The sequence below is a fragment of the Oryx dammah genome, unplaced genomic scaffold, assembly GCF_014754425.2.
Source record: "Oryx dammah isolate SB20612 unplaced genomic scaffold, SCBI_Odam_1.1 HiC_scaffold_11050, whole genome shotgun sequence".
NCBI lineage: Eukaryota > Metazoa > Chordata > Mammalia > Artiodactyla > Bovidae > Oryx > Oryx dammah.
Window position 1 is genome coordinate 7822270 of NW_024080444.1, and position 15599 is coordinate 7837868.

The following is a 15599-nucleotide window of genomic DNA, read 5'->3' on the forward strand; positions in this document are numbered from 1 at the left end:
GGAGACTCGTGTTCTGGATTTGGACTCCTTGGTTTTGAATTTCTGGTCCACTATTTATAAACAATGTGACCTTTAGCATATTCCTTAACCTCTGTCTGTCTTGATTTCTTCATCTTTAGAATGAAGATGGTAACAATGCCTTTCTCACTGAGTTGAAAGTGTTGTCAAGACTTAGTACACTGGCACATTGCTGCTGCTGCTGCTGCTGCTGCTGCTAAGTTGCGGCAGTCGTGTCCAACTCTATGCGACCCCACAGACGGCAGCCCACGAGGCTCCTCTGTCCCTGGGATTCTCCAGGCAAGAACACTGGAGTGGGTTGCCATTTCCTTCTCCAATGCAGGAAAGTGAAAAGTGAAAGTGAAGTCACTCAGTCATGTCCAACTCATAGTGAGCCCATGGACTGCAGCCCGCCAGGCTCCTCCGTCCTTGGGATTTTCCAGGCACATAGCTAGTACTTAGTATTTAACTTAGCTAGTGCATATATTCCAGAGTGAGATTCTGGGCTGTGATGGAAGTTTTCAGAGGCAGATGTCTGTGATCCAGCTGAATGACTCCTAAATCTTTTACATCCATAGGTAGATTTTTTTGAAGAGATATTTTGTACAAGGTGTTTTCTAAATGTCTTCTTCTAGTGCACACATACAGACACACAAGCACACACACACTAAAGGGCCTCTAAAAAGACCAGTTAGGAAGCATATGTATCCCTTCAGTTAGAAGATGTAGTGGACAAGTGTCTGAGCCAGGCATAAGCAGTCTATGAAAGAGGAGCTGGTTAAGGTAGTCTCTTGGAGCAGAGGGGAATTTGAAAATGTTAATGGCACCTTCGGAGTTTATAGGGACAACGGGTTTGTGAGCATTTCCTCATGACCACTTTGGAAATACACAGGCAAGGAAGCCGCAGCAGAGTAGTCTAAACCTTCCCAAGCAGTTCAGCTAGAGGGCTGAAGGCCCTTGGACAGAAAGAAGGGTCTGAATTCCAAGTGCCTGGGAACTGTGCAAGAGAGCTCTCTGGGGCAGGAGTAGGAGGGGAACTCCCCCATATTACACAAATGAACACAAGAAAGTCAGCTTTGCTGCTGCTGCTGCTGCTGCTGCTGCTGCTGCTAAGTCGCTTCAGCCGTGTCCAACTCTGTGTGACCCCATAGACAGCAGCTCACTAGGCTCCCCCGTCCCTGGGATTCTCCAGGCAAGAACACTGGAGTGGGCTGCCATTTCCTTCTCCAATGCATGAAAGTGAAAAGTCAAAGAGAAGTCGTTCAGTCGTGTCTGACCCTCAGCGACCCCATGGACTGCAGCCCACCAGGCTCCTCTGTCCATGGGATTTTCCAGGCAAGAGTACTGGAGTGGGGTGCCATTGCCTTCTCCAGAAAGTCAGCTTTAGATATCTTCAAAGGTTCACAAAGTACTGAAATTGCCTCACCTCCACAGATTCAGCTAAGCAATGACTTTGTTTTGCTCTCCTGTGTTCCCTTTTCTCTATCCCAACTTCAAAGGAGTTAGAAACCTCAGTAAATAAGATAGGTGAGAGGAACAGAAGTGATACAACATAAAAGCAAACCCAGAATTTTGACACATTCATGAGATGAGGTATTTTAATTAACAAATTGAAACTGTGTTTTGTGATTTAGAGTCAATATAGGTTGTTTTAATGCCTAAAAGTGGACAGAAAAGCAGTTATGTCTGCCTGAATTTTCATCTGGGGACAGAATCAGAACTGACCCCTGTGAAAAATGTAAAAGGTCAATGAGTATGAAAAAAACTATTTTGTTAATACATTTGGCTATTTTAAGATTATACTTCATAATTTATACCTATTCAATGTTATAATCATTTATTATATCTGTTTCAGTGGATTAGAATCACATTTAGGACCCTGTATTTCTTTATGATAAATAAGTCCTGAACATTTCTTATGCTCCAGGCACCATAATAAGCACCAGAAATAAAGGAAGGAATAAAGTACATTTCATAAGTCTAGTAGGAAAAGTGGACATCTAAACAAATGTGCAAGAAAGAGTAATGCCCACCCCTTTCCAGATATCAGCATCCTAATCCCTAGAACCTATAAAACATTAACTTGCATGGCAAAGGGGATTTTGCAGATATGATTAAGTTAATCTCTCCATATTGAGATGGAGAGATTATTTTGGGTTACCCAGGTGAACCTGGTTTAATTATTAGGATCCTTAAAGGAAAAGAGGGAGGTGAGGGAAAGTCAGATAAGATGTGATAACAGAAACTGAGGTCTGAGAGAAATTTGAAGATGTTATCTAGCTGGTTTTGAAAATAGAGGAGGGGGCCTGAAGCAAGTGATGTAGGCAGCCTTGACAAGAAAGAAAAAGTAAGGAAATTAATTCTTTCTTAGACCTTCCAGAAGGAACACAGAACTGCTGACTCATTTTAGACTTCTGACTTCCAAAACTGTAATAATAATAAATTAGTGTTGTTTTAGCCCACAGATTTTGTGGTAAATTATTACAGAATCAACAGGAAACCAATACAACAAGCAACAGTAATAAAACATAAAAATATGATAGGAAAAAAACATAAATGTTTAAGTCATATTTCAGTATGATTTATTTAACTAATTCAAGAATCCAAGAAGGGCTACTTCAGAAAGTGATATATAAACTAAGATAAAAGGATGAATAAAATCACCTAGGAAAGAGGAGTAATGAAGAATATTCCAAAGAAGCCAAAGAAGGGAAATAATATGTGAAGGCTTAAAGGTGGGCAAGAGCAAATTATTAATATATCTCAAAAAATTGGAAGAAATTCAATATTTCTGGACAACAACATTTAGGAGGAGATTGAGTGATGAGGCTGCTGAGTGTACTAAGACCAGATCATGAAGAGTCTAATCATTATTATGTGTTTCAAAGCTTGAACTTAATTATAAGAGCAATGGGAAGGTTCTAAAGGATTTTAAGCAAGGGAATGTCATAATCCCTAATGCACTGTAGGGAGTGGAATAGAGGAGAGAGATGTTGAAGAAAGGAAGGCCAATTAAGAACAGGTGGGATTGATTGAGTGACCACAGTGTATGGGTTTATCTCTGAACTTTCTATCCTGTTCCATTGATATATATTTCTAGTTTTGTGTCAGTGCAATACTGTTTTGATTATTGTACCTTTGCAGTATAGTCTGAAGCCAAGAAGCTTGCTTCCTCCAGTTCCATTTCCCCCACCCCGCCTCAGGATTGCTTTGGCTTGTGATGGTCTTTTGTGTTTCCATACAAATTATGAATTATTTTTGTCCTAATTCTGTGAAAGTTACAAATGTAGAAAATAAGCTTATGGTTACCAGGGGGAAAAGGGGGGAGGGATAAATTGGAGGATTGGGATTGATGTATACACAGTACTGTATATAAAGTAGATAACTAGTAAGGACTTACTGTATTGCATGAGGAACTCATTACTCTGTAATGGCCTGAATGGGAAAAGAATCTAAAAAAGAATGGATATATGTATGTGTGTGTATATATATAATTCACTTTGCTGTGTGCCTGACAGTAGCACAACATTGTAAATCAACTCTACCCCAATAATTTTACAACAACAAAAAAAAGAGGTGGCAATCATTCAGAAGGGAGGTGGTATATGCTTGGATATTGTTTGTTGCTAGGGAATAGAGAGAAGAATCCAAAGAGCAATTTTACAACAGAATCTAAGACTTGGTAGTTTACTAGAAGTGAAAGTTGTTTTAGGTTGCGGGTGGCAGCATTTCAGGGAGACAGAATGCAAAAGGAAAATTAAATGTGAAAGATGAATAAGGATATCATGAGTACATTTCTCAACATATTAGACTGAAGGTGTTTCTATGAAATATACACATGGAAATATTTAGAAAGCAGTTGGAGGTGTATATATATATATATGTATATATATATATATATATGCAGAGCCTAGAAAAGAAGTCTGCTGGTAAGTATATTTAGCAGTCATTGTTTTACAAATCTTTCTTGAACCTTTGAGAATAGATGATTTATCAAGGGATTCCTGGATTAGCTTAATAAACTCTTCACAGTGAGATAGAAGAAAAGTCTGGAACTGAGTCTTGATGGTCATCAATATTTAAAGTGCAGGCAGAACCTTTAAAGCAGAATAAAAGGCCAGAGAGAGGCCAGGATTTTACCTTAAGAGGAAAGGAGATAGAAGTTCATGAAGAAAAGATTCCAACATTATCAAATGCTTCTAAAAAGTCAAGCAAAAAAATAATAAAATAAAAGCAAAAATAAAAAAAATAAAAAGTCAAGCAAAGTAGCTTAAAATTCTCCATATTTGCAGTATGTAGGCATTGAGAGCCTATGTGAGGACATGGCCCATGATATGCTGCAAGAAGAAATAACACTGGATGAGTTTAGGAAACTCATACAGAAAATATAGATAACACCATAAAGAATTTTTTACTGTGAAGGGGAGACAAGAGAGAGTAGGATTTGTATAGGTAATTTGGATTGAAGAAAGATTATTTAGTTTTTCTCTTTTTTTAATGTTTAAAACCCATATAGGATGAAATTCTGCTATGACTCATCCAGAAGTAAATGAAAAATTCAAGATGTAAGCAGATGGAGAACAGACAATTTACTATATTGCTAGGGAATCCAGAGAGGAAGAGTTTCAAGGTAAAGATAGATGGTATAACAATTATGCAGATGGAAAGTCAATTCTTCCTCAACTCAACAGGAAGAAGGGAAAGATGGATGTAGGTGGTGTCCTCTATAGTGAGAAGTCCAAGAGTTTCCCCCAGTGGTTTTAAGTAATCTTCTGGGTTTGAGGGAGCAGATGGATGAGCCGAAGATTTGAGGAGAGTTGGGAAGGTTTGACATAGTATCTGTGGGGAATGTGAATTACATTGTATAATGGAAAGCTAATAGGATTCACAGATGCTATGGAGAGCCTGGGTGAGATTAGCAATCAAGGGTGTATATAAGTACCAGTCTAACCCTTTGTGTGACATTCCTTAGCTCTGTTCAGCAGAGCTAAAAAGCCTTGTATGAATGTATAAGGAAAAAATGGTGCATGTATAAGGAAAAAATGTCACTGTAAATAAGTTTCTATTATATAACTTTCTGTGTAAAATGACTAAGGCAAATAGGTCATTGGATGCTCAGATATTGGCAAGAACAGAAAGGCAGGTCCTCATATTTCCTTCTTTGATGATGCAGAGTTATGTTATCCTGTGGCTCTTTTAGGATTCAAACCCAAGAATCTCAATATAAAATACCTTTTAAGACTCTACTATAAATTAATAAGCTGGATCCCATTTCATGAAAATTAAAAATTTTGGCTAATTATGATATGTGTGTGTATAGCTTATGCAACAATGTTACCATTACATGTTCCATTACATAGTTTGCCATTTAGAAATAAAAGTGTAGTATGATACACAAGTATAGATATATTTTATCTTAAATATATTTTAAATGTACCTATAATTTTGCCACTGATGTCAATATACAGCTTTGTCTTTATCACCAGTAGACGTGAGGAGAATAATGTGAAATGCTGATATTCTCATTCAGAAGTCTTCATAAATCTTTGTGTGTGCTCCCCTAGGATTTGATCTTATTTTTTAATTTCCATTTCTTTAATTTGGTTACCTCTCTAGCTTCTCCTTTTAATTAAAATTAAATTTAAAAATTAAATCTCTACCACTAAGCCACCTGGCTTGGAGCCCAAATAAGAGCCACACAGTATTTTCTCTTCATCTCTTGATCATGTTAGCAAATTAAATATAAATAGAAGGGAAAGTGTTCTATGTATGAAAAGGAAGCGTTAGCTCTCCAATTGTATCTTATGACTACTCTTTATGTTCTTATAGAGAAGAGGTTAATAGGTGAATAGCTTTGCTACTTAGTCTCATCTGAAAATCAGAAAATATACAAAGAGGCTTCAGCTAACCAACCTGTGATGGGGAGTGTGGAGTTGTTCCTGAGAAGCAGCTGTCTGCAGGGAATATATATTTTCCAACTCCCTTACCTCTAGATGAAGCCATATTACTTACTTGCACCAATGGAAAATGATAGGTACTGATGAATGACATTTCCTAGTTGAAATGATTAAGAATCAGGTATGTTTTCCCTCTGATTTCCTTCCTAATCTGTCCACTTGTTGAAGACTCTAAGACTCTTAACAAGATAGAGCCATAAGATGGAAGCAATCCAAATAAAAGATGACTGCATCTGGAATACCTACTATGAATCTGATGTGAGCAAAAATATATCTAGCCTCTGGGAATCATTAAAACAGATACCCCCAAATCTCTTTAGCCATACATTTACTGATATCTCTTGTTTACTGCTATAGACAACTTATTCTAATCAATTGTGTATTGGTTATATCCATTTTTCCAAAGCTTAATTTATTTCCAAGTTCTGGGTGCTTCTTACTTAATCATTCTTATATAAGTGTTTAATTTGTTGAAGATATAAATTTACTGACTTTAAAACCATTCTGAGGTCTTTACCATAAAAATGTAACAAGTGAAATTTGTTTAGTCATGTCCAACTCTTTGCACCCCATGGACTATACAGTCCATGGAATTCTCTAGACCAGAACACTGGAGTGGGTAGCCTTTCCCTTCTCCAGGGTATCTTCCCAAACGCAGGGATTGAACCCAGGTCTCCCACATAGCAGGCTGCTTCTTTACCAGCTGAGCCACTAGGGAAGCCCAAGAATACTGGAGTAGGTAGCCTATCCCTTTACCAGCAGATCTTCCCAACCCAGGAATCAAAGCAGGGTCTCCTGCATTACAGGCAGATTCTTTACCATTGATCTATGAGGCAAGCCCTAAATATGTGAAGATACATACAAATATCTCAGAAGGTAGAAAATGGAATTTTTACAAGAAAAATAAGAAAATAACTTTTCCTGCCTTGTGAAGTGGACTAGAGGTATTTTTCCTTTTAATTTTGGAACTAGTCTAGAAGCTTGAAAATATAGTCATAGTAGGTTGTTCAAATTACTTTAAGACATATGCATATCTGAAAGAAAGATTGCTTTTCTCAGAGCAATTTTTTGAATACCCTTCAAAGTGAGGTATTTGATTCTCATAGTGACTCAAATAAAAGGGATATCTACTTTACAAGTAAATAAACAAGAACTGTAGATAAATTTTGCCCAGTTCAGAAACAAAAGTTGAAGGCTGCAAAAATACTCTTCATTAATTTGTAGGAAAACTATTTTAGAGTTTCAGAAAGTAAGAATGGTCAAGTTATAAATTATGAGGTAGAAGCTCATCCTGAAGCCTCTACTCAAGGAAGCAAAAAGTAGGAGTAAAGACAAGGGCAAGGGTCATTCTTCAATATCTGCAAATCAATCAATGTACTACCACATTAACAAACTGAAAAATAAAAATCATATGATTATCTCAATAGATGCAGAGAAAGCCTTTGACAAAATTCAACATCCATTTATGATAATAATGATAATTAAAAAAAAAAACTTCCAGAAAGCAGGAATAGAAGGAACATACCTCAACATAATAAAAGCTATATATGACAAACCCACAGCAAACATTATCCTCAATGGTGAAAAATTGAAAGCATTTCCCCTAAAGTCAGGAACAAGAAAAGGGTACCCACTCTCACCACTACTATTCAACATAGTTCTGGAAGTTTTGGCCACAGCAATCAGAGCAGAAAAAGAAATAAAAGGAATCCAAATTGGAAAAGAAGAAGTAAAACTCTCACTGTTTGCAGATGACATGATCCTCTTCATAGAAAACCCTAAAGACTCTACCAGAAAATTACTAGAGCTAATAAGTGAATATAGTAATGTTGCAGGATATAAAATCAGCACACAGAAATCTTTTGCATTCCTATACACTAATAATGAGAATATAGAGAAATTAAGGAAACAATTCCATTCACCATTTCAACAAAAAGAATAAAATACTTAGGAATATATCTACCTAAAGAAACTAAAGACCTATATATAGAAAACTATAAAACACTAGTGAAAGAAATCAAACAGGATACTAATATATGGAGAAATATACCATGTTCATGGATAGAAGACTCAATATAGTGAAAATGAGTATACTACCCAAAGCAATCTATAGATTCAATGCAATCCCTATGAAGCTACCAACGGTATTTTTCACAGAGCTAGAACAAATAATTTCACAATTTGTATGGAAATACAAAAAACCTCGAATACCCAAAGCAGTCTTGAGAAAGAAGAGTGGAACTGGAGGAATCAACCTGCCTGACTTCAGGCTCTACTACAAAGCCACAGTCATCAAGACAGTATGGTACTGGCACAAAGACAGAAATATAGATTAATGGAACAAAATAGAAAGCCCAGATAAATCCACGCACCTATGGACACCTTATCTTTGGCAAAGGAGGCAAGAATATACAGTGGAGGAAATGCAATCTCTTTAACAAGTGGTGCTGGGAAAACTGGTCAACCACTTGTAAAAGAATGAAACTAGAACACTTTCTAACACCATACACAAAAATAAACTCAAAATGGATTAAAGATGTAAATGTAAGACCAGAAACTATAAAACTCGTAGAGGAGAACATAGGCAAAACCCTCTCTGACATAAATCACAGCAGGATCCTCTATGACCCACCTCCCAGAATATTGGAAATAAAAGTAAAAATAAACAAATGGGACCTAATTAAAATTAAAAGCTTCTGCACAACAAAGGGAACTATAAGCAAGGTAAAAAGACAGCCTTCAGAATGGGAGAAAATAATAGTAAATGAGGCAACTGACAAAGAATTAATCTCAAAAATATACAAGCAACTCCTGCAGCTCAATTCCAGAAAAATAAACGACCATTCAAAAAATGAGCCAAAGAACTAAATAAGCATTTCTCCAAAGAAGACATATAGATGGCTAACAAACACACGAAAAGATGCTCAACATCACTCATTATCAGAGAAATGCAAATCAAAACCACAATGAGGTACCATTTCATGCCAGTCAGAATGGCTGCTATCTAAAAGTCTACAAGCAATAAATGCTAGAGAGGGTGTGGAGAAAAGAGAACCCTCCTACACTATTAGTAGGAATGCAAACTAGTACACCCACTATGGAGAACTGTATGGAGATTCCTTAAAAGACTGGAAATAGAACTGCCATAAGCCCCAACAATCCCACTGCTGGGCATACACACCGAGGAAACCAGAATTGAAAGAGACACGTGTACCCCAATGTTCATTGCAGCACTGTTTAGAATAGCCAGGACATGGAAGCAACCTAGATGTCCATCAGCAGTTGAATGGATAAGAAAGCTGTGGTCAGTTCAGTCAGTTCAGTCGCTCAGTCATGTCCAACTCTTTGCGACCCCATGAATCGCAGCATGCCAGGCCTCCCTGTCCATCACCAACTCCCGGAGTTCACTCAGACTCATGTCCATCGAGTCAGTGATGCCATCCAGCCATCTCATCCTCGGTTGTCCCCTTCTTCTCCTGCCCCCAATCCCTCCCAGCATCAAAGTCTTTTCCAATGAGTCAACTCTTTGCATGAGGTGGCCAAAGTACTGTGGTACATATACACAATGGAGTGTTACCTAGCCATTAAAAAGAATATATTTGAATCAGTTCTAATGAGGTGGATAAAACTGGAGAGTAAGCCAGAAAGAAAAACACCAATAGAGTATAATAACACATATATACGGAATTTAGAAAGATGGTAGCAATAACCCTGTATGCAAGACAGCAAAAGATACACAGATGTATAGAGCAGTCTTTTGGACTCTGTGGGAGAGGGCGAGGGTGGGATGATTTAGGAGAATGGCATTGAAACATGTATATTATCATATGTGAAACGAATTGCCAGTCCAGGTTTGATGCATGATACAGGATGCTAGGGGCTGGTGCACTGGGATGACCCAGAGGGGTGGGATGGGGAGGGATGTGGGAGGGGGATTCAGGATGGGGAACACATGCACACCCATGGTGGATTCATATCAATGTATGGCAAAACCAATACAATATTGTAAAGTAATTAGCCTCCAATTAAAATAAATAAATTTATATTAATAAATAAATAAAATATAAAATTCTCTGGAGAAAAAAAGACAAAGGCAAGGGTCGGATCTGAGCTTCTGTGTTTTTGTGCTGAAAGGAAGCGTCTGTATTTTAGAGGGTTCTGAATGAATCAGTTCAGGTTATATTTGTTCAGATAAATTAGTGGTTTTCAAACTATGTGCAAGAGTTAGCACCAGGCCTGCAGGGTAACCTCTTGCTCTTACAACAGGCTTTTAAAAAATAAATTAATCTTTTTTAAAAAATTATGTATTTAGCTATTTAGCTAGTTATCTAGTTATTTGACTCCATCAGGTCTTAGTTTTAGCACCCAGATTTAGTTGCTCTGAGGCATGTGGGATCTTAGATCATGTGTTAAACCCACTTTCCCTTCATTGCAAGGCAGACTTTTTACCTCTGAACCAACAGGAAAATCCCTCACAACCGGCTTTTGATGTCTGTCGAGATTATCCATGGATTCAGAGTCTCTATTGGTCCATACAGCACCACAGATGAAACAAAGGATGGTTTCTTCTCAGGACAAATAGACCTGAAAGTGCTGTCTTAGCTTAGTGTCAGGCTAGAAATGCATAGTCATACTGAGAGGTCCTATGCTGAGAAGCTATTCTGACCAGGTTGATTGTTTAGTCAAATGTATCACTCTCATGATTTTAGCTACCAACATATAGTGACCCACAAAATTATTTCTGAGAATATTATCTTCCAGTGGGTCCTCTTTTGCCTTTACCTGCCCTTCCCTCAACAGTGTAAGTGTCCCTTAAATTCTTATATTTTAGGATGTCTGTGCCTACTTAGATGACATCTGCACAATTTAGATGATTCATCATATTGAGATCTAATTCTAGCATAAAGAGGACAATGTAATGGGAACACACAATTTTAATTTAAAAAAAAAATAGCACCCTAGTTACTAGATTTGTACGTGTGAAAATAAAGAAACCAATGTATTACTCAACCCCTGAAATCAAAAGAGAAACACGCTCCTCAGTGTATCTTAGAGTAGACATCTATAATAAAGCAGTAATCATTTCAGGCAATATAATAAACTGATATTATTTTGCATTCCTTGATCCTATTATTTGATTTTGAATATTACCCAGTTGCATTTCTGAATTCAACAGACTGTACTCAACAGATACGACTTGTTTAAAAAAATCCATGCAATCTCATGTTGCAAATGTGCACACATACAAGCACGCAAGAGAAAAATGAGATCAGTCTGGTTTTTTTCAGCAGTAAAATATATGTACCTCTAAATGTAGTGAATTCAATCATTTTACTTAATGGAAAATATTTTCTAATGGTAAAAATCATTTATATGAGTATAAAATATAAAAAATGGTATAAAACTAGAACTGGCCACATAAACCAGAATGATTTTGTTGTTTTCATTGTCCACCTAAGAATACGTGCTCCTTTTATTTCTCTGGTTCATTTTTTGTTGTTTTAGGAGAAAACTGATGCAAAGACCTAGGACAAGCCTTTGACATATGATTCTGGTTATGCTCTAATGAGAGGCTTCCCTGGTGGCTCAGACGGTAAATCCCTTGTCTGCAATGTGGGAGACCCGGGTTCGATCCCTGGGTCAGGAAGATCGCCTGGAAAAGGAAATGGCAACCCACTCCAGTACTCTTGCCTAGAAAATTCCATGGATGGAGGAGCCTGGTCGCAAAGAGGAGCCTGGTGGGCTAAAATCCATGGCGTCACAAAGAGTTGGACATGACTGAGCAACTTCACTTTCACTTTCATGCTGTAATGATACTGTGCAACTGTCATGGTTTGAATGATTCTGTCCCTGTAATATTCATACATTGAGTCCCAAACACAATGTGACTACTTTTGGAGGTGAGGCCTTTACAGAAGTAATTAAGGTTAAATGAGGTCATATGGATAGAGTTCCAATCCCATAGGATATTATTCTTATATAAAGAGATACCAAGAGCTGACTTGCTCTGTCTCATCATTTAAGAATACAATGAGAAGATGGTCATCTGCAAGCCAGGAAAAAAGTTCTCACCAGGATACAAACTCTGCTGGAAACTTGATCTTGCATTTTCCAGTCTCCAGAAATGTGAGAAAGTAAATTTATGCCATTTAAGCCACCCACTCTCTGGTATTCTATTATGGCAACCCAAGCAGGCAGACAGTAGCAAACAATTCTAAGCAATCTCAGATTATTACAATAAAGTATCAGTTATTATTGACAAGTCAGTGACCTATTGTGACAGATATATTCCAAGTTCAAGATCACACTTGGATCTTTCTGATGATCTGAAGTAGCAGCAGCTACCACAATTACCTTGTTCTTATGGTTGATGACAAGAGTGCAAGCAGTAAAATCAAGCTGCCTAAGATTCTGAAAGTGAAAGTGTTAGTCATTCAGTCATGTCCCACCCTTTGAGACCCCATGGACTGTAGCTTGCCAGGCTCCTCTGTCCATGGATTTTTCCAGGCAAGAATACTGGAGTGGGTTGCCATTTTCTTCTCCAGGGGATCTTCCTGACCCAGTGATTAAGCATGGTGCTCCCACATTGCAGGCAGATTCTTTACCATCTGAGCCACCAGGGAAGATTCTACTCTGAGGTATCTATGTCATGTCTACATACATTCCATTGACCAGAGCAAATGATGCCCTAAATTCAGTATCAGTGTATCAGGGTAGTATACTCATCTGGGAAGGATGGGAGTGCCAGAGGTGAATATTTGCTGAACAATAATATTATCTGCCTCAATAATCAGCAACTTAAATCAGATGAGAATTTGTGTTGTAATCGTTGTTGGGCCCTTAAAATTCCATGAGAGAGTATGGTCTGAGGAGATAGATTTTTATCCTTTTTATCCTTAATTTTATTGGCTTTTAGTTTGGGGACACTATAACTATAGTAAATGAATCCTGACTTTTTAAACTCTGATACCTATTAAACAAATGTGTTCCTTATCAGAAAGAAGAGTTTTGTGGAGATCTAGACACTTTTGTTAATATCTACAGAACATAAATTTTTAAATGTGTGTCTAATACCACTGTTTATTATTAATAAATTAAATAGATCACTTTAATCTGCCAAAATTAATTGATACTAATTTTTCTGCCTCATGGCATTTTGAGAAACTAAGACCTCACACTTTAAAAATTTGATAATTTTTATATATAATTTTATTTCTTAGCTTTGTAACACTTGAGAAGAAAATGATGTCATTTCTCGCTTTATCATCCTCAATACATACATCCACACACGAAAAACGTACACACTCATGTTAGCATGCATTCACTCACACACAAACCTATCATGCTGTGTATAATCCAAGAACATAAACTTATTCCATCCTGGCTAAATAGAATTTTATCTTTAATTAAAACAAAAAAGCTGTTAAATATGTCTGTTTTTGTTCATTCCATCTATCAATTAGGGAAGATTTATATTTAGTTGTTAGTTTACTGTGGCCATTAGAAGCTGACTTCAAAACTGACTGAGTTGCAGGTTTGGTTCTCATCTTCACAATTCTTAAAAGTACAGGAGGAAAGCCAGGTTTCCCCTAATCAGAAAGCCATTTGTAGACTAACATGTGACTTGCAAGAAAAGCATGGTCAATATTCCAGTGCTGCATAATGATGGGAAAATTCCGCAATGTGAAATAACCCAGGGTTTACAACTAGTGAATGGCACACCGTGGGGAGAAGCTAAATATACGTGTCAGCATTCGGTCCCAGAAAGATGTATTTGTTTCTTAACTCACAAGTAAATGTATGTCCCTCTCATCAGTTCTGGTTCATGGAGATTCTAATCAAGCAATTTATCTGGTTCACTTCTCATATGCCCTCATCAACTGAAGTGCAAAGTCTCCTCAACTGCCAGAAAAGATGAGGTCAGCCTTGAAAATAAGTCTTAGCCCATTTGTCCAAGGCCCAGAAGAAACCAGGATGAGACAGATGAAATCAGTTGCTTTTGGACAAGTCTCCATAGTGCCACAGCAATATTTGAAAGGTGAAAATGGCAGGTATGCCATTCATTTGGCACCACTTATATCCCCACCACCACCACCCAGTGATAAAATTGGTTGATAACTTTTCTTTTTTTCTGAATTACATGTTTGAATATTTGTCCTTAGCATTAATTACTCCCATTAGGATTCTACAGTCTGCTGGAAAGAGTGTGTGGATATCATAAATTCCTCTTAAGATTTAAAAGCAAAGCAATGAGTGAAAGTGTTCACTATTTACTTTAGAATGTACTTTCAGTGATGAAACAGGAGACAGTTTTACCTAAGTATACAGGAGAAAATACTAGGTTATACATGTTAAAATGAAGACTAAATAGCATATCATAAAGAGAAACTTGAAGTCAGAGGTGATGTCTCTACATGTACCTTCACATCAAATAACCATGGATGATGCCATGACTCTGATATGCCAGAAAGCTTGGCTAAAGGATTAGACATGGCACTAGTTGGTATTAACTGGTACACGCAAATGAGTGTAAGAGTAAATCAGTGACCAACTCTTCATTTACACACACGGGTATCACATAGAAGGACTCAGTCTAAGTCATCAAGGCAGGAAAAAAAAAAAAGTTGCACAGTACATTTCCTTTTAAAGAAATCTTCTGGCTGGCTGTGTTACCTTCCATTCATTCAACTATTTATAAGCAGTGAGATATAAATCCAATTCAGTCCTTACATGATTGATGAAAAAGTTACTCTCACAGGTGGATCAGAGAACAGTGATCACATCGTTAGCAAATGACAGCCCCTCCTAGTTCTTAGTGACACAGTGGGTGCCATTGCCGAACTGGCCCTGGTGTGATCTGAAGTACCACTTCATTTGCCTCTTTATATCACATTGTGATGAAAACTGTCACAATGTGCCTCCTTAGGCAGTAAGCAATCCGTGATTTATCAAAGTGCCATCTTGCTGATGAGCTGAAAAACAAACCCTGTCTCGTCAACAACCAAAGCATTTTACATTAAAATATATTCTCTAATAGCCTCTAAAATTAATCTTCCAGGATGGTTTCCTCAGAGAGAATATTTTCAGAGATTTTACTAGTCGATATTTGACCCCCAAATTTTAAAAAACTGCTTCATATAAACAGAACAGATTTGTAAATCCTTGATCTCAAGTTCTTCAGATGAAGTCCAATCCGAACTTATTGGGGAGACATTCTGTACCCCTCCCTAGATACCTGCCTGCAGGCATTGGCAGTATATCAGATGATCACTCCCACCCAGGAATAGGGGCTTCAACACCTCTGCCAGGCAAGGTCCTGGGGTCTAGAAAGCTTTAGAGGTGAGTGGGTGTGAATCATCTGCTTCTGACCTGCTAAGTTCAAGGATGAGGAAAAGAAAACCCAGTGCTATAGCACAGAAGATGCTCAAAATCCCCAGATGCTCCAAAGTGATCATAACTCTGAAGGGCTAGAATTCTTTAGGATCCAAGAAAGTACAAGAGAGAAAGTACACCATTTGAAAAGGATGATGAGAGTGGAGACTACAGCCCTTACTACACCTAAAGGAGGGTAATTGTCTTTGACTTGGAAGGCAGTGTTTAATGATAATGAATGTAGAGTGGTAAAGGATTTAGTCTGGTGGTGAC